Source organism: Bombus vancouverensis, chromosome 2, assembly GCF_051014615.1.
Source record: "Bombus vancouverensis nearcticus chromosome 2, iyBomVanc1_principal, whole genome shotgun sequence".
In the NCBI taxonomy this organism is placed as follows: domain Eukaryota; kingdom Metazoa; phylum Arthropoda; class Insecta; order Hymenoptera; family Apidae; genus Bombus; species Bombus vancouverensis.
The window spans coordinates 10428303-10449749 of record NC_134912.1 but is presented as its reverse complement, the minus strand read 5'-3'; the positions used below and the strand labels follow the sequence as shown (position 1 = coordinate 10449749).

The 21447-nt window shown below is 34.3% G+C and overlaps 1 protein-coding gene and 1 long non-coding RNA gene across 4 annotated transcripts in view; one reads left to right on the top strand and one right to left on the bottom strand.

Annotated features, from left to right (window-relative positions):
* LOC117163227 (uncharacterized) overlaps positions 1–21447 on the top strand; it is a 267579-nt gene that overhangs the window by 124232 nt on the left and 121900 nt on the right. The gene's annotated exons all lie outside the window — the stretch shown is intronic.
* Positions 14512–21255, bottom strand: LOC143305153 (uncharacterized). The gene is made up of 4 exons (XR_013061872.1): positions 21184–21255; positions 19135–19238; positions 16750–18959; positions 14512–16400 (listed from the first exon to the last, which is right to left on the bottom strand). It is a non-coding gene; the product is annotated as an uncharacterized LOC143305153 (long non-coding RNA).

Here is a 21447-nt window from a genome sequence, read left to right as displayed (position 1 = left end):
AAAAAGGAGCGACCAGGATGGCTCAGTAATTCCTTTACATCAAATTACCTACAAAAATGATGGATCGAGTCCAAGAAATCGAATCATGTTGCACTCGTTTCCATCAAATTTAACAGAATGGATTTGTTATCCCAGTGATAAATAGATGCTATCGAAGATAAAATTAGCATCGTTTATGTGCCACAATGATCCGATGTACGAACAGGGATGACAGTGATACAGGACAAATTCTATGTAGAATTGACATGAGCGTGGTCTTTCATTAATACGAGACACCTGTAAATCTGGTAACGATCGCATACACCGCACGAAAAGCAATTCAACCCTGATCCCTATCAACGTCTGCAAACGAGCACACGGTGCTTAAATCGATCGAAAATTGCCAGTCAAGAATTGGATCAAGCTTGTCGTGTCTGGAAGCACGTGTAGTACACGGAGAGACAATACGTTCACATTGCTACACATTTCCCCTTGTGCAGCCTGGACAAATCGATAGCGAGGACCCTGTAACTCGGCCACCCCTACCATCGCCGCCCTTCTATCGATACACGAAACCATTCTCCAGACGCGATGTTGAGAATCTCTTATTAGATTAATTATTAATCCATTATTAATATCATAATCAGGACAGAGTAAATATAGGAGTGGCGGAAGGCTAGTCATGCTCTGTAAATTGGATATTATTAATTAAGTATTAAATGTTTAAATATGCGAGCATTAAATATAAACAAGCGTATCAATAATGTTCTAATTACTAATAAATGTTAAAATAAATAATGTTCTATCGAGGAAGGTCGCAACCTATTGCCACTTTGCCAACTTATCGTAAAATATTAAATACAAGCTTGACACAAATTATCTTTTATTTAAATGAGACACTTTTCAGACTTTAGAATTGATTCTATAATTGTTCTAAAGTCGATATAGAATGAGAAATATAATTTAAATTAGAGTAATAATTTAACAATTTACACCAAGTTCAAATATTTTTTTTTTTCGATTTTATGATCAAAATTCTACGTATCTGCTTTAAAAACCAAATTCTACACAATGTATTTATTTAAGCTTGAAATTCAGAAGCTATGTATTTCAAGAGAATTAAAGAGAAAAGACAGTGTCTTCTACAAACTTATACAGGATTTTCCAAGGAAAGCTGATTCCTGCCAACAGTGTTACTCATCACTGTAAATAACAAATGCCTACCACCTCCTTTTCTGTTCGAAATAGTTCTAATAGAAACGACTAAGGAAATACATCATCCTACCGCAGCTAGAGTTGGAAAACTAAATATTCGTAAAGTAATAATTAACTACGTTAATGCTTGTAGACTAGAGGTTGACGATCATGTTGAAAAGAATAAGTAACGTATAGATACTGGAAATTGAACGTTCAGTGGAACTTTCTGCTCGTCTTATGTCTCTTTCAGCACACTACAAGTGTCTGTATCTCCTTTATCTTTACAGTCTCTAGAGAATGCAAATTAGCGTCTTCTCTCAGTACATCTGCTACCGGCAAATGCGTGTACCGAGTTTATAATCGTATGCACACACGCGTTGCTTCCATTCCTCCTGTCGTTTGGTCGTGCATTGTTTGCGATATAAGGTCTAACGTGTTCGATCGAGAGAACGAGCCTCGTACGTGATAAGACAACAAACTAAGGACAGATGCGTCTTATCTTGGCTCTGATTGACACGATCTGCTACCTGTCTTCCGATATTACGTACTTAAGCGATCGTAGGTATTAATGATATTAAGTAGATAATTGAAATTTGGAATTTAAACGTGACTTTTTTACGCTACAGTTAAATTCGGTACTTGGCTCGATCGATAGTTTAATCGAAATTTAATTGCGTGCATGAAATTCGAATGAAATACTATGATTACGCATTATAGATACATAGATATGTATTTTTTGAGATGATTTCTAGAAATGTCACATAATTACTCGCTTGATCATAATTAATCAATTTTAAAAGATTATTTTATAAAAGTATACATATATGTGAACATTTAGGTAATTGTGACTGCATACGGCATATGTTTCGTATAATAATGTCATGACATCGTTCTCTGTCAGGGATGTTTGTAAAAGAAAGATTAAACAGGCCACCAAAATAAGGAGCTAGAGAAATGAAGAAAGCGTTACTTATGTCTTAAGTTGTAGGTTTTTATTTTTATTAAATTTTTACAGAGTTTAGATATGGTAAGAAAACTATCGATTGGAGAAGTTTACTTTAATATGTGTGCAAACTAGTTCCGGAAATCTAGCTTCGATTGCGGAGCTTTGAATTTCCTTGGTGGTATTTGCTAATAAACTCAATTCCGGCTCGACTGTGGACACACCTGAAGTTTAGTTAGTTCCTCTAACGATCGATCTTGGAGGATGCAGCATTTCAAGGATTAAATAACGCTAATCACTCAATTAGTCCAATTACGTAATGTATTTCGTTGGTAAATCTCACAATTTCAGTTCGTACGAAATTCATCTTCGTTGACTGCACTGATTAAAAAGACTACGTAGAAATTCTAAAAACACTAGGCCAGAATTTCTCTGCAATTTTACCGCTGTAAATTTCCATTCGATTTGCTCCGTGGAATGATTAAAAGGACAAAAATGAGCCGATTGATTAACTACGGTAATTTGTGAAAATTACTTGGAAAACGAATCATCGCATTATCAAATTCTCCGAATTATCCAGTTCGACGAAAACACGATTAAAGGACAGGTCATCGTATTATGGAGGAGCAAGGCTGTTTCCGCGTTAACGCGCGAACAGTTTTCGAGATTCCACGAGTATGGATGAGAATCGCGCTGGTTTTTCCGCGTTTCATGCGGGTCACGCGTGTCAACGAGCTCACGAACTTTTAACAAGTTTGTATTCCGAGTGCAGAGTCCGTCTCTCTGTATGTCATTTGTTCCCCACGATATACACGGCAAGTGCTCGTCTTAAACGTGCGAGCGTGTGTGCTTACGAATTTCGCGGCATCCGGCTGATGCTGATGGCGCAGTTGTGTTATTGACTATTGGGTGAGCTTGTAATTATTTCTCTTAATTGCATTTCGTAAAACAATGGTCGGTATTGTTAGTTCGGTTGGTTCTCTTCATTGTTCTTGTCAATGTAACTACTTCTAACGCGGACCTAGATGCAAGATCAAACAGATTTCTATTAAAATAATTTGTAATAAGGAAATACATAAGGATAAGATATTAATCGTAAATGACAAAAGAATTCGTTATTTCACTTTTTAAGTAAACACTGGTTACATGTGTCGCGTATATCTGTGTACTATACGTGTCTCGTTATGGAAAGCTTATTACGAGGAAAACAAATACATACATATAGTGAAAGTTCATTAATCTGAACCTATTAAGAGGAAAATATTTGATGTATGAAACTGGAGCTGATATAATGGCAAGTCATCCATTCTCCTCACTATCTTGACTTTTCTTTCATAGAATAAAAGTTCACGTCCTGATAAATGAAGTCAATGAGCAGGAGTTCATTTAATTAAACGCAAACAAAAGTTTCGTTCTAAAAGTAAATGGAATTCTATCGTAGTATATAGATTTTGATCTTGTCTTGATTATGTCTTCAATAAGGAACAGTCGTAAACCGGATCTCGTTATTTTCTATAAATAAGCTAGTTGTATAAATGTAACTTCCTTCCTTTCTGTTGGTTTCACAAACTTATCAGATTTTTGTGCTCTATGCATAGTGTATATGTATGTTGGATAATCGTAGTCAAAAGGGTTAGTGACAGCGAAGAGTTAAGTTACTCGGGACAAACAATCTGCAACTTCAACAGAACTTCTTTCTTTACAACGGACATACTCTTTTTCTTTGCAACAGACATACTTCTTTCTGTACTAGAATGCTACAATTGTTACGAACATTTCTTCAGAGCACTTCCCTCTGATTTTCCTATTCACTCACGTACGTTGTATACACACACTTTTATTCCAGTTTCCCTCGCGGACAAGCATCTTGTTTTCCTATGGCTTTTTATCATACTCGGAGTTTTTTACTTGGAACGCCACAATTTGTATACTTTTTACCGAAAGAATACCGTACTACGAGACTTCAAAACAGCGTAGGAAACAAAGAAACAATGCAATTTGCTTTGTATTTCGTGATCTTCTCGTTTACTAATTTTTATTATAATTCCGAGGAATTTGAAATTTGTGCAAATGTACAAAAATATGTAGAATATCCGAAGACAAGAAAAGTTGCATATCGCGTTTAATAGATGAAACAAAGCTCAACTTAAATTGCTTGAAAGATGAAGATGCTTGAGAAATCATACATATTAGATTCCTAATAAATTTGCTGCGCCTGCTCCTTCATATGAACAGACTATCGATATTATGATTAGAGACTGTCAATATTTCATGCGAAAAATTTTTTATGACGTAAGAATATATGAAATTCATATAATATACATCAAGTACATATACAAAATGACTTATACTAGTTATAATATTTAGTAGCTGAAACAAATTGCTATTTAAATTTCGCTTCCTCAGTTATGTTAATCAATGTATAAATTTGCATAAACATCCGTAGTCTATTTATAAAATAGACGACACGTTGGATATGTGTTACCCAAACCGTGTCCATATTATTATTGTACATCATTCGTGGGTTCTTTTATAAACCCTTTATCCATCGTTCTTCATTTCCCATCCTCGTGCAACGTTACCTCGTCGACCACCCTTGTCACGTTTTCATGTAATTTCGTTTCACCAGGGGTGCTATATCGTCGCGATATACGCATGCAAACGCAGCGGCACATAAATTTCAAGGGATTCGCGCGTTCGCATTACTTTCGCGATTTTGTGGCCGCGTGCATATGCGAACATGTCGTCACGGGCTTGAAACCTCATCCTTCGATGCCGAAATTAAAAATAGCGACCAAACAACTGCTATTTTATCACTCAGATGCGACTATTTACCGCAGAATGACTCATTTTGTCCTATAATCGAATTTTTTCTCGAACACCAGTCGAATTAAAAAGAAATTTCGTAGACGAGGGTCGAAGAATTTAGGAAGAGAGTGAAATTTGTTTATTTTATTGGGAATTGAATTAATACTTTTATGAATTTTGTGCGTACTTGTTGTGCTTTTTTAATTCTTTTACGTCTTAATGTCACTTTAGCTTCGATCGAGAAAAAGATCTTCAATAATTTAAATAAATTTTTAATATACGATCGAAACAGGAAATGATGGATATCGATGACTATTCTTCGTAAAATCTTCATGTAGAGTTTATCGTAATTAACTTTGCACAAATTTATAATTCAAATACTAAATACTTCCTTCGGTCCTTCATACATTCAGCTATTTCTATAACTGTCTTTCACTTTTATGCTTGCATTATCGTGTTTTTGTTACACAATTAATCGTTTAAATGAATACCATACAATTGAAATAATTATACTCTTCACTTCATCAACAATGATTCCCTACACCGCCAATTCTACCATTTACATTTCACTGCTTCAATAGTCACTTCAACTATGTAGATAATTGTACTTCAATTTCATTAATGACACTCATGCTATCAGCCACTTTTACCATTTTAACTTTCTCTTTAAGTACCATTACTATTATTGCTTCAGAAACGTAGCTGATATTATCAAATTGGAACTAAAAAAAAAAAAAACCCAAGAAAAGTAAAAAAAAACTAAATATGAAATATGAAATTGAAAAACTAAAAGACCAAAAGGTCTGAAAAAGTAGAATAAACTATTATATTTGCGACGCGATTTACTCGACTCACCATTTTATTTCGCGTCTATTTTTCCAGAAATCTCCATAATTTCATTTCTTTTTTTTTTTTTTCATCTATTCATCGTGTCAACGCGATTTTATTACCTTCAATCTCGATTGCCATCAAACCAACCCTCAGCACCAAAGTATTAAAATTTTCCTATAAATAAGACGTCTCAGAGTTTCTGGCGGTGATTTATATGCCACTTACGCACACGTTTCGTTTGCCAGTCTGTGTACTTACTTTACCCTCTTCATTATCGTTAAACCGGTTGCTAAAGCGACCCCTGGCTGGTCCAGCACCCTTGTTTTCGGTAGAACCCTTCGTCGTAAAGGGCCACCGACAAGGTCACTCTTTCAATCAGCGCTCGACGGCTTAACGAAGCTGAAAAAGACCGGCAGAAATACAGGTTATACCCATGCTTATACACCAGACGATGATTTTAGTCAGATCCTCAGACGGAGATGGATATCTGCTTAAGAGCTTCTGTTGCTGGTCACTACATTCTATTGTAGCTTAATGTGTTGGCTTGCTGCATATGAAATGTCGTTTTCACGAATTAAATTTTAACCACGCGTAATTTCGATTTAGGATTATAACGATAGTAATTGTTGAAAATATTTAATTAAATGTTTTAATTCTTCTATGCACCGTTTGGAAGGAATTTTTTATTGTTTCACGTTTATACGGATTACATAGAAATATGTTAAAAATCTTTATCAATATAATATAGAAATATATGAAACCTTCGCTTTTGGAATTTTTATTTTTATTGGGCAAATTCCAAATATTTGATATCACGCGTTCAACGCACCAAAAAGGGTAGCAGAAATACTTTCCTTTATCTCTTAAAAAAACGAGCCATTATCTTTCCTACTATACATAAAAATTCCATTCACATTATTCAACGAAGAAGTTATTTGTTTCAAATGTTACTACCTTCAGCGCCATATACGACATCGTATGTTATCGAATACGGATCAATCGACTTACGTTCGGTTCTGAGGTTTTCCCCCTGGAAATTGGGTGAGGGGATTAAGGGGGATGTCGTAGCTCGATCTGTGGATTATCGGCTCTGAATGTTAGTTTCATGCCGCAATATAGCAAATATTTATATCACGAATATACTCCGTGATAATTGCCTGCTTTGTCGTCCTATTATTAATGGATTTAATGAATAAGTGAATTTACGAATAATCGTGATTTTACAATCAAAAATGCCCATTTCTTCTATGAATACGACGTTCTTATTTCCCATTGGAAAATAATCGTAATGTGCAGCATACGTATAGGATGTGTAACAAGAGTACATTTGTTCTCTAAGCGATATTTAAGAGAGAAAAATTCAGAATATAATCTGATTGATATAGGATCTATCTCGTTTAGTATGGAGAGCGGATCTATCCGCTGTGTTAAGACGATTGTATTGTAGGTCGAATAAATCTATCTGCTGTCGAACTGAATCAGATTCAGCGATGCAGTTTAAATATTTATATTTGCATTTTGTATCTTTTCATGTCGTACTTTATCATGTTACAATGAAGAAACGACTCGATATTTTTAGAACAGCGTGAGAATAAAAAGCCAAAGTGTGGTACGTACGAGGAAAATACAGAAAATACAATTTACTGTGCGCAGTTCTTTGTTTTCCTATGTAATACATATCGTACAAAAGAAGTTTATATAGTAATATAAAAATGTATATATACACAATTAACTTTATCAGACATTAAATTACAATCAAAATCTATTTAAATTACGTAGGTAATTTAATTTTAGTCCATGATAGTAGTTGGCCATTGCGTTTTTTCTTAAACGTATTAAACTACAAACCTAAACTCTAACACACAAGTTTAATAACATTTGAATGTAATTTGTCAAACTTTCACAAAAAATAAAACGTAAGAATAAATACGAAGAGTAATTTAATGCAATAATTGGAAGAGTAATTTAACGAAAGAATATCACTATAAGCTCGAAGAAATGTCATTTACTGTATAATTCTCTGACAAATTTGTATCAATCCACCAAACAATTTTAAACTTTCCTCGTTCGTTAGCCTGTATAAAAATGCACCAAGAAAACGTACGAAAGATCACTGGCAGAACCATCAATGAATCATTACGAAAGCAACTTCCATCCAACTTCGTTCCATTTTCAAGATTCTCATTCACTATAAATTTCCACATCCGGCTCGTACAATCGTCACAGAATGTGCACGTGATGCTGACACGAATTCGAGACCCTTGAAACACCTGATGATGAATCGAACGATAATTTCCCAGCGCAATTTCGTCCCCTGGACGCACGAACAGCAAATTTCAAAGGAAAGGAAATGCTTGATAACGTTTCACGCGCGCATACTCTGACGATTGAGAAGGGTAAAAAAACAGTACCAGGGACCTTGACCACCGAGTTCTGCATCGATGGTCATATTTATTCGAAGAGCATAGCCAGCCTTCGAAGAGAAATTGGTATTAATAGATAGCCTGCGTTCTCGTAGACTTCGATTAATTTCAGGTCTCTCGTCATTTTCCAAGGCATTCGTGAGAGCCATCCGACACAGAGGGATCGAGTATCCGACCCTTATTAAGGTAGTCACTAATGAATATTAATTATACCTTCGTGACACATACACACGCATACATCTTCACGCTTGATGTGTATACATCGTCGTAATTTGTCTTTTACGAGAACCGTTCGACATTTAATGAGACGCTCGAGAAATGTTGAAAGCAGTGTTGGAGCCGATCGGTTGGAACGATGCCGATTTTTTTTTTTTAACAAACATTTTGTACTTTCTTGCGTCTTCGTGGTAGTTTTACCCTTTTATTTGATTGATTACAATTAGTTCATTGCGAGTATATGTCTGTCTTGTTTTGCTTTTTTATTACGTTTATATGCGAATCTTCCCGTGCCTTAAAAGAGTGACACGAAGAGGCACGTATTTGGATTTAATGGGAGATGATGTTGTTTTAGTTACACTTCTCGTAAATATTTCAATTTTGAGGCCAGGGTAAAATATCAATCCAGTGTACATAACTTTGCGAATGAGTAATATCAGTGTAATTTGTTTGCAACTGTCATGAATGAGAAAAAACAATTTGTCACCTGTCGCTGAAGGCACTCAACTGCTAAGTGTATTAAAATTGGAGCAGAGTAAAAGTGGTAGCCACAGTTCTGTAAATTACAAATTGATCTTTCTTTAGAAATAATGATCGCGCGTACCATTTTTCATCCCCATTCACGAAAGATACTTCCCACGAGAGAAAAATCGTCTCGCTTTTCAAATACATAAACATCTTTTTAAAAACATCATCCATTAATTTCTATGACAAAGACTACAGCCAGATATTTAAATCGCGAGTAATTCTCGATTAACTCAGTTCATCGAAAAATGGTAAAAAATGAGATTAAAGATTGAAAAATAAAATTGAAGAGGTCGATGTGCTCGCACTTGTACGTGTTTTATCATTTCGTATTATTTACCCGAGACATCGAGTCGTCTTATAACAATATTTATTTGATTGTGTGCTATTTTCTTCGATAATACTCGCGATACCCTGTGGCGTACTAAGAACGTCGTGTGTATCAAGCAAATTACCAGGCGTACACGCTAATTCAAGAAAGTGATTTAGATTATGGTATAAGGCATAAAGCAACGTTTCCAACAACACACGATCATCCTTCGATCAGCCCACGCACGCACCTCGATACCTTTATATCGAATGCATAAAGAAGATTAAGCAAACAGGGTTGCACGAAGCCTGAACGGACCACGTGTTGCGGTTCCGTACGCAAATTGAGAACTTCGCGATTTTATTGCGAGACCACACTGGAATGAATACGCCATTGTTCAAAAGTTTGGAATCGTTTGTTCGTCTTCTTCAATATTCTTCTCAGTAGGATATCCTAAGATTTTTTTTCTTAGCACGTACACGTTAAAGCTTATTCCTTTTTCAAATATATCGTTTACTTGGTAGAGAAGAGTGACAATTATGATCGTAAGGAAAATCAATTTTTGAGAATTATTGGTTTGATGGATCAGAATAGAAGTGGATAATGAAAACTTGTTTATTTACGATTAGCTAATTTTTGAGGAATCCTAATAATCTGTATCTGTATTACTTACTATCATAAAAACGGGTCAAAATAGCTATGTTGTCAATTGTGACACTATACTTGTTGAATAATAAATACATATGTATTTGGGTAATTTTATTGCTATTCTAGAGTAGATAGCTCACTTTATATTCTACATCTTGTAGATCTTAAATTTTCAAATGTTAAAAACATATTACGATTTAATAACAAGAAAATTCTACTTCTATATATTTATCAAAATATTAGCAATTATGAGAGAACTCGTGGATATAATTTATAGACGTTTCGTTGCGAATGACAACATTGAAAATGGCACTCGCTTGGCCTTCACGTTTTAACTTTACGGATCGAGGAGTATACGTGAAGCATTTATTGCACCGACCAGTGGAAATAACGGCTGTTCTGAAAGCTTCATTTCCGGTGGTCTGGTATAAAATTTTATTCGGATCTCCGAAAGGTTTACTAATTGAAATATGATGCGGATATATACGGAATTTCTGTGTATTTCTGCTTCTGTATTCTGATATATGAACTTGTTTATATCTTTATGATAAACCCGAAGTACGCTTACTTCAACGAACACTTGAATATTTTAAGTGACGCATGAATTTCTTTTTACAAATATTCAATATATGTACATATATATGTTTTTTTAATAACTTTATATTGCTGAAATTCATGAAACGTGCATTTCAACACGTTTTTCGCAATATCGATATTTGTCGTATGGGTTATACATGTCCCATGGTATCGAAACTATTTGATTTATTTATCTGTCTTGTTGGTCTTAAGATTAGATGTCCTGGAATATTTGAAACATCATTGTTGGCAAGAGAAATATCTAACATTCACATAACGTTAAAAGACAAAGGTTTGCGATACTTAAACTATAGTTGTTGTCTCACAACTTCTTCTTCACTTCTTCGTGCCAGATTCTATTACGAAAATATTTGGTTTGAGCAAGAAGACTTTTACATAAATCACATACAACGGTTAATGTGTCAGTATAAATGAAAATTGATGTAGATATGATTCTTAATTGTGTTTTAGTTTAGTATAGTTCAGTATAGTTTGCTGTTCTGTGTTTTATATAATAAAATGATAGGGGTTGAGATACGAGCTTAATAAGTGGAGAATAAATTTAAGAATATTTGAATGAGTAATTGGCAAAAAGGTTTTAAGTACAGCGATGTAGAAATGTTGGAATAATAACTTGAACACGGGTTATTACATCCATGTCAGTCAAGCTATTCAATCAGCGGATCTGTAAGGTTTCTTGAGTTAGTAAGACAGTGTCGTTAACACGCACGTTTGATCTCACGCGTGTGTCGTCTACTTGCCACGTGTTTGCGCTGGATTATTTAATCTGTAAACGTAAAAATATAGAGTATGATGTTTTTTCCGCTATTGACAGACGTCAGAAGTAAGTACGTACGCGTAAAGGTTTCACTCAATCTACTTACGGAATTATCCTGAAAACGTTTAAGAATATAAATAAGAAAATTTGCAATTAATATTTGCCTGAAGGAAAAAAGATTTTATACAGAACATTATCACGTAATATATTACGCAATAAGTAATTCTAAAATATGTACTTTGTAAATTATGCTATATATACTTATTATTCTACTCAGATGGTATGATTTTAAAAAAAGATAAAAATAGTGATCTCTATTAGTCAAGGTCGTGGTAAGAATACAAATGCTTCTGGAACTATGGCCAAGGTAAAAAGCTATCAATATGGATACGCTGCAGTTTATGTACCATACATTTAATTGTGTTTACATGGTTGAAATTGATTTTGCTGGACCTTGACTAATTCGGAACGTTTCTTTTTCTTTGCTTTACGAACCCATAAATCCATTTATACAGTTTGAACTACAAATTTTGGATCATTCGTTTACATAACATTTGCTTCTTAAAACTGTCTTAGAAACAAATTGCACAAATACTTCGAAATTGTAAGTACGATTATATAAATCTCTTATTATATGATCGATCGAGTAAAAATCAGTTCTCATGAGATATCATTTTTCACTTCACGCGGATCCAAGAAGAAATAATGGTTCGTTCATTATACTTGCAAAGTATTCGATACGTACGAACTAGTTGCATACGGAAATGCTGCAAGTTTTGAAAATCTCACAAGTGCTTCTACGTTAAAACAAATCGAATTTCTTACAAGTAGTAAGATACAAAAAGTCGCTACTGTATAATTGATAAATAAGATTTCCATATTCCTAATCTTTGCACTTGCAGCTGTTTAAGACTAATATACGATTCACGTTATTTGCTTTTTATATTTATTCCTTTCTTCATTTATAAAATACTCATTTCAAGAATATAAATGTAGTCCGTTATACAAAAATAGTCACGTGCAGCTTTTGATAAAACAGAATGTTTATGTATACTTCAGGGACGAAACAGTGAAGGATCTTCTTTACAATCTAAACGTCTGAAAATATAATGTAATAAACCCCTGATGTAGAGTCTTTGGTATTTAGCGACGTTTGCTTTCATATATGTTGTGAGTATAAAATGTTTAATTTATCTAACACGTTATCGCTTCCTGTGAGTCGCAGTTTTCCTGTTGCGTTACACGTGTTTCTACTATATTTCACATTTCGATATTTTAAAAAATACGCTCTTGGATATCTTACAATATATCATAAATCATATGTTAAAGATTAGTACGTGCCCAATGACTCATGATCAGAAGTGTATGTCACAGATATACGGAGGTGTACTCGCAAACCACCACCATAACTATAACATGAACATGAAAATCAAACAAGAACGACCTCGATCGTGTTAAAAATTCCACGAATTTGATACTCGTGATACTAAAGCTATATTTTATAAAAGCACCGTAGTAACAAAGCGGATACGGATCTGTCTTATATCCATCGAAATGTACAATAAGTCGGCTGCAACGTTGAACATTGATACTGTGCGGGCGTTCTTGAACGACGTTCTTCCGGACTTGGTCGCAGATAAAGATACTGCACAGACGGAGCTCTCGTGTCCGTGTTTTGGACGTTTATTTCGTTCGCTATTTAAATCCGCACGACAGCTCTGTGTCCGCATTTCCATGCAAAATACTCATCCGTTCCGTGATCCGTATTCAGCAGCCTGAACAACGAGGAATAAGCTTAGGAAAGCGGTCGAACCTGGAAAAATGCGGTCGGAATAATCTCAAGGTGCCTGTTTTCAAGATTCTTTTCAACAGGTATTTCCGCCTCGCCCCCTCGTCTTTCTTTTTAATATTTAAAGAATGATCTCGTGTATGTAGAGGAGCAAATATAACTGGATAAATAAAGTGGAAGGTCGAAATGAACAAAAAATGGTACTTTCGTGAATGGACGAAGCTTTCGGTGAAATCCTTGGAGAATATTTGCTCAGAAAGATTGGAAAATATTGTACGTGGTAGGCATACGAGTCGCTCAGAAGCCACTGATTAAAATTAAGATGCATAGAAAAGTAACAATCGCAAATATTATTCATTTAAATCCTCCTTGGTATTTTACCATTATTTATCTCCTTGTGAAATAAATTTATGAAAAGAAGATTTCTTTTCCGAAATGTCGAATACTAATTGCGTATATTGTATAATTTATAACTTTATGAAACCTGGAATTGACCAATTTAGCTTCTGAGAGGCTCGTAATATGATGAATTTATGCTGTGATTGATATAAATATATAATTTATTTTCTACATTTGCTTCGTGGTAAAGTTGACGAAAATGGAAAATTGAAAAGTAAAATATAGAATATTTATTGATATCGTAGTCGGTTTAAAAATTAACATCTTCGTTTACATATCTTCTTCGTTTTATTTTAATAGAGTGAGCACAGTGCGGAATTGAAACTGTATAGCTCGATACGAATAATGCTAGACGAATAATGCCGAGGAAGGAGTATGCACTTGACCCCGTATCGAGAAAAAATTCCGTCACGATTTGATTTTGTACGCGTATAAAAGCTATCAGCGACAAGGATCTGCATCGGATATTACGAAAGAAGAAAAAAGAATGCTTGTTAGAGCAATTTAACCTGGTTGCTGGTTAAATTGAGCTAGAGTATCACTTATTAAATGCTTTAAGTGGGAAAGAGGTAGCTACCTGGTATCTTATAATAGGTAGCTCGGGACTGTACTCCGAGCTGTGACACAGTCAACATTCAGGAAGTCATTAACGCATTTACCACAAGTTTTCTAGTAATTAGCAATTTATTAAACGTAAATATCTCGAAAGTATCGAATCGTACAATTTCTATTTAGAAAAAGACTAGATCTCTTACTTTCTTCGAAACGATTAACGAAGTAATATTTCTGTTAAGAAGGATATCGGATCTTTTTCTTTCTTTTTATTGTTAGTAATTACGTAATTGAGAAGTGAAAGAGAATTCCAACTAGCTGTAAAAAGCAATTTTTAACTATATCTTGTTTTCTATATTTGTAAAATTTAAAAGTATACTTAAAAACATTAGGAAATTGGATCTGTATGTTTTCAAAGAGTTGTACAACTATGTTTTACATATTTTAAAAGTTCGCAATTATATTTTAATATAAGTTGAGTTTGGAATATTCTTATACACAATACAGATAGTATTACAGAAATATAATGTTACAAAGATATTGTTACACACGATACAAGTAATATTAAAAAGCTATAATCTTCATTTATACAAACACGACTATATTCAATCCATAAAAAGCACAACATATTGCGCCCTCAACACTTAAAAATATTATCATACCCCATCAAAATTAGTCATTTGTAATCTCGCATAAAATTACAAGCTGGCTCCGACGAGCATACTAATCATTACCAATTATGCGACAAAAGAAACAAAAATAAAAATCTGGACAACGAAGCAATGCAGTCGTGGTTATCGAGCGTAACCGAGGGTGGTGAAGTTATGGCGGAAAGTCGGAAGCCGCGAAACAATAGCATTCCAGCGACGCGACTTGGCTAGAAATTATAATGTGCGCAGGTTGGGTTCTATGGCGCGAGACAGCGGCCGGATGAGCACGCGATATTCGTGCAGGGAGGGCCACGCACATGCACGAACACGCGTGAACACCTCAGAATGCCTGAACACGCGACTCAGGTTCGCGATCAGTGGCCGGCCGACCATCTGTCCCGAAACACGCGGGTCCTTGTGTCTCGCGAAAACATCGTCGCCACTCTCGTCTCCTATCGTCTCCCTTCGTGAATATTCGTGTCACATTCGTGTAAGTTCGTAGAATAGTAGAGCAGTCGTGTAGATTCGTAAAAAGTTCGCGCTAAAACATCAAGTGACGTTGATCTGCGTATGAATTTTTATGCTAATTGGGTTGTTTTCATTTTGTCTCTCTCCGTGAATATCTCTATCACATTCGTGTAAATTCCCGAAATCGTACAGTATTCGTGCAGATCTATAAAACTTCATGCTAAAACATCGAATGACGTTGGTCTGTGTGAATGGATTTTGGAAGCGATCGGGTTGTTTTCATTTCATATCCCTTCGTGAATATTCGTATCGCATAATCCGCATAGGTGCTATCGTAGAATTGTCGATCAATTCTGTGTAAATTAGTTTGCGTTCATTTCGTCTGTCATCGTGAATATTCGTCCCTCGCTCGTGTAAACTAGTACAACGTTAATGTAGAATCGTAGAACATTCGTATAGAACAGTACAAAATTGGCGCTAAAATGTTATTGAGTGATACTAATTTTAATAAATGAATTTTTGATGTAAATTATCGGTTTGTTTTCGTTTGTTTACGTGTGAATGGACTTCGAGTGACGATATATGTAACACTTCTCAATTTTCGGCAATTATTCGTCGATATTCGTTTACATTCGTACAAATTCGTGTAAATTCGCATTTCCACGGTACAAATGAGATATTGGTTTTTCTAGATGGTTTCACTAGTATAATTTATTGAGTTTTTTTAGTTTGTGACTAGTAAATGGGCTTTGGGCAGCGAGCAGCGGGTTTATTCGCGGAATATCGAAACGCGATAAGGTGAATTGCTATTTATAGAGTTGTGCGTGAGGCCAGAAGGGTGTTCCTCCTGGTCGAGACAACCGGGCATGTAATGTTCGCTCAACGAGGTAGATGGATCAGTTGGTGGTCGTTCATAGTCGGATGAAGTCATTTGAGTGGTTCGATCGATGTGATTACGCTTTGTCGTTACATTTTTCTCCTTCTTTGCATTTTAGCTTCCTTGAAACGCGGTATTTGTTATTAGTGTATTTTGATTTAGTATTCTATTAGGCATAGAAATAAGTAATCCATAGTACCAAAGAGAATAAATTACAAATATTTACGTAGTACTTTGTGGTCACTCAACGAAACGCTTCGTGATTCTTTTGAGCAAAGAAAGACACCACACACACTCGCTTGTCCAGTGAGAATAAAGAATTAAATGCGTAGTATTTGAACAGCTTGTATAACCTAAGGCAAACCGACGTTATGTCTGTGGACACTGGTGTTTGCGTTAATTTGTTAATAACTGCCCATATGAGTTCGTATCTAATTTCAAATAGAGACAATAGAATAGATTATGTGAATGCAAATGAGTCAAAATCGCCATGGAAGTTTAAACTTTTTTTTAATAATTCTTTATTTAACGGAGCTCAATTATCTAATTATAGAACACGTTCATTGTCTTATACCAAATATCAGAAAATAATTCTCATACAAAATCTATTTCCATATTTGCATAAATAGGTATCTACTTTATACGAATTATTATACAAGTATTTTTTTAAATTTAGCGATTTTTTAATCATATATTAATTAGTTACATGTGAACTCAAATTTTGGAGCTTACGAAATGAATATATTTTATAAAAAGAAGAAACAAAGAAATATTTCTTACCTCATTTTCGATCGCTTTCTCATTTTGTTTAATTCTTAAACATTCAATTTTGTTCAGTATTAAAAAAATTCCCCTTTTTAACGCCATCTTCTTCTATTTCACAATCACCAGACAACATCGTTAATAACGAACGTGATTCGACCGCCATCTAACCGAAGACTACAACGCTCTGGTCTCAGTGAAAAAGAGAATTTAAAAGATATTTTTTCCGCGTGAAACCGGTTGGAACCTCAAAGGGAATCAACTCGTTTTATTTTTCGTTCATTAGCACGCGATGGTTAAACCGTGGGGTTTCCTTCGCACGAACAGGCGATCTTCACGGCCGATCCTAAATCAGGCTAGTTACTCGTAGTTAATGGCTCGCAAGGTAAAACGAAGTGCCCGTGCCGATGTTGCACGGATCAAATTGAATCTCTGGTCGCTTGTAATTCCATGATTTCACCTGTGCGAATCATGCTGTACAAGAATAAAACGCAGATTCGCTACGTCATTTGAGAACTTTCGTAGCTAGTCTCGTTTTTTTTTCAACGAAACAAGCTTAGGATCTGATATTTAATTTCAATGACATCGCGTTTCATAATTTTTTTAACATCTGTTATTTTTCTTTCTTTTGACTTTTGCTATGGGATCTTTCCACTTGATATCTTAATTACTTCGAAGATATATCGTATGCTTCTAATCTATATCCATCGGAGAGTTTATTAAACTTTGGCAAATTCGTTACATTCGTGTGATCTTTTTCTTCATTTACGTTTTCGAAGTGAAACAGTAATTTTATTTTGTTCTTTAAGGTAAAAAGGTCGTGCAAAATGTTCAAATTTCTAAGCAATTATTTTTGTCGTATCTAGATTATTTTTTGTTTTACATAAGTTTCTCTTAATCCCTTGTATCAATTCTTCTCCGATGTAAAAATATTTATGATATAACTTTTTAGTATATCTTTCATAATGTTCATTTTTCAAATATTCGAATGATTAAATTCCTCCTAGATACAAAAGATATGTCGAATCAAATCGATAAATCATTACTTCAAATTTTTTAATCTATCTCTTCTTTCCATTATCAGTAACTCGTTAGAATTCGCTTTATATGTCCGGAAATTATCATATCTCCAATCGATTCGTTTTTTATTACAATCACAATCTTCAATTCGCCTGTTGAAAAACTTCAATTTCCAAAAATTTATCTGACCTCTTTTAATCCAATCTTTTTACGCAATCAATTATACCACAATTCAGCCAGCTGATTAACGCATGTGGAAATTCCACGATCTTCTAATTAATACCACAACGACTTGGAAAATTCCATTTAATCTGGTCTCGATTCTGTACGACATGTTATCCGAATTTTCGCATATTGGTCGCATCGTCGTGCTTGGATTAGCCTCGAAATATTGGATTATGGCATCGCGATGACTGTACCGGTTGGAAGTGTGGTTTAATTTAATATAGGCGTGAGAGAGTCTTCCGCGGAATCAGGACGTGCCAGTGTCGAGTCAGCCTTCCGATTGCGAGGAGATCGGTTCTTTCGTCTCCGCGAATCGGACACGTTGCGATCGCTGTTCGTGTTCTTCGAATCGTGTTTCACGCTCACTTTCTCGACCAGTGACCGTTTCAAGCGATCTTTCCTTCGCTATATTAATTCTATCGGTATTCTTCAATTAAATATTAACAATATGCAATTCCATCGGTTTGTGTCGTAGGAAAAGTATAAAAGTATCGTCGAATTAATTCCATAAATTAGTATTCAGTTGTTTTCATTGAAAAATTTGTCGTTCAAAAATCGTGCACAGTTGTAAATCGAGTTACTTCGATGAGAAAATTTGTCAGTTAAAAGTCCTGCGGATGATTTCGAAATAGTTGTCGATGGTTGCAGAGAATTGTCGGTCTAAGTGGTTCGACGATTTGGATTTTAAATGATCATAGTTTTGTCAATCGTTAATTACAAACTTCCTACAATATAATGTTTTATAGAAACCATATCGACTTCGAATGTTAGACTGTGTTTGATTGTTCGTTCAGATTGGTAACAGTTATTGTTGCGTTCAAAAGTGTTAAAATAGAGAGTTGACTTGAAGACAGATTCGGTGGTGTGAAATTCTGAGGTGCATCTAGTAGACATGTCGACGTGCTCGCTGATGCCGGTATCGCTCCAAGACATTTTGGTAAATATCAATCATTATTTCATCCTCGTACTGTGGATTTAACCCCCTAATTATAAACATAATCCATTAAGTAAGTTGTTCTTTAATTTGAAAACTTTAGACTAAGGAGAGAAGTATTCTAACAATTGACTTTAGGAAAAAAGAATTTGGCTCTGATTTGGATAGTCTTTTCTTTTCATAAATATTAATTATCATTAAATTCCATGTTCACCTTCATTTACCTTAAACTCCCTACAATTTGAATCTTCAAGTTTGCTAACCTTTTGACTACTTCGAATGGTTGCGTTATAGTTTTAATATGTTCCCAACATTATAATGGATAAACCTAAAACGTAACGATGTTAAACATGAAATTCAATTAGGTGAACCAAATTTCCAGATAACAAAAGATTCAATTTGCTATTCTGTTCGGTCAAGAGACCCGGCTCTTTTCACCTGAGAACAATTATTTTTCTTTTATGTGCTTGATATTTTAAAAGATATGAAACGTAACTGTATTCAATCAAATCAGTGTGATTGAAAAGCTTTTTTCGAATGCAAATATTTCCAACGTGAGAAGGTATTCAATTTATTAAATCAATAAAACAACATATCAAATTCTAATAAAAAATAAGGAAAGGAAATATTTCCAATGAAAACAGTGATTCTCTAGTTGATAAAACAATAGTCGATCTCTAAAAAGAAAAAAACAACGCGTCAACAGCATATATTTTTGTGGATAGAAAGTTCAACTCATTGGATTCTGAGAGCGCGAACGTCGAAAATTCGATCGAATTTCGTTGTATCCAGCGATATGTAAATGGATGGATTTCATGAAGAGCGGCCTGTTATAGACGTAATTCAGTTTCAACAATGTTCAAATTTAACGCGCGCAATCTGACGAAATAACATCGATCTCTCGAACAGCCAACGGTATGAGAAGTGGTGCACGATCCTCATTGTTCTCTACAACGAAAACTTCCACGTAATTGATGTTGCGATTTATGAAAGTTCCTGGGCGAAAATATGGCGAGCTTTTCATTGAAGCGCGCGCCCTACTCGATATCGTTGGCAATTTATTATGTTGGTTCTTTTTTCACGTATACATGAAATATTGCTGCTTTTCGACGAAGTTTCCTGATTGAAGTTATCCATCCTTTTCCAGTTGACATCTTGACAATTTAAAAAGATGGGACAAAAGAGATTTCAATGTTTTGTTTTAAATAATAATTTAAGGTGACTGTTTTATGGTTACATTTAAATGCAGTTTAAAATTCAATTCGTTTTAATATTTTTATTTATCGTGTATTTTATATTTATCACTCAACTATTATCGTAAATTGATGGAAAAAATGTTTTGATGGGGAATAACGTTTTGATCGACGAATATGTCGGGAAACCATCAGCTTTCAATTCTCTATAAAATTCTGTATAATCAACAGAAGGTGCGAATCAAATTTGTTTTATTTTCCTGTTATAAAAAAAATGTTTAGTTTATTACTGTTAACAATTAAACGAAAAACATAAAAAAATCTTGTAGTAGAATACAAGATAATTTACGCAATAGAATATACTGCAATTTGTACAGTATGTAAATTGCGATAGTCAAAGTTTTACGTCAGTGGTATATAATTTATAGCAATAGCAATTTCTCGAGTCGCGTTGGCTACTAAATTTTATTCTACACTTTCTTGCAGTAAGAAGCTTACTGCTAAAATACATTTATCATTAATAATGTGCTGAATAAATGCAACAAGCTACGTTCTTCAGCTTCTTTGTTCAAGTTCGATAAAATATATTAACGAAAATTGTTTAACCGTGAGGAGAAAGTAAAGGTAGAAATAGAAATTTCTTGAGTAGAAATCGAGAAGTTATTCATTGAGAGGATTAAACAAGATGGCAATGCTTTCGTTACTAAAAGTAAATATGATCATATATTAAATGCCCATTGAATAATACAAGAGTGACTAATGAATGTATTCATTGAATCTTTTTTACAATAAATCTTGGCTATACTTTATTAAACTGCACAATTAACTTGTTTTAACCTTCTCTTTATATAATCATTAAAAACTATACAATTCGAAATAATTGGAAAATAGTTCAGATATTTCGTACAATGAGAAAATTTAACATGATAAAAGTCTGAAACCAGACTAGAGATTTACATTAGAATTCTTCGTAGAGAAATGAAAAATAAATTTTTGTAAGGATCGAAGCCGCATTTGCATATTTTATAAGACGTGTAACTTGGACGTAATTTTTAATTTAAATTTCAAATTAGTAGTTACCTTGTCATTTGTCACCTCCTTTTTTTTTCTAACTGTCGATATAAAATTCTATTTTGTTGCTATATCGTTTCTCTTTTTATGTTAGTCACTCTAGGTACACTAGTACACTGTTCATGTGCACATTCGATAAAATTGTTCCAATCTGTTATATAACAACCGTGGAAACGCGCATGTTCATAACTACTTATTATTCAACAGTCTCTTCAAATGAACAAACAACATTCATTAAAAATCATTTCCTTTTTAACAATTATTTTCAACCAA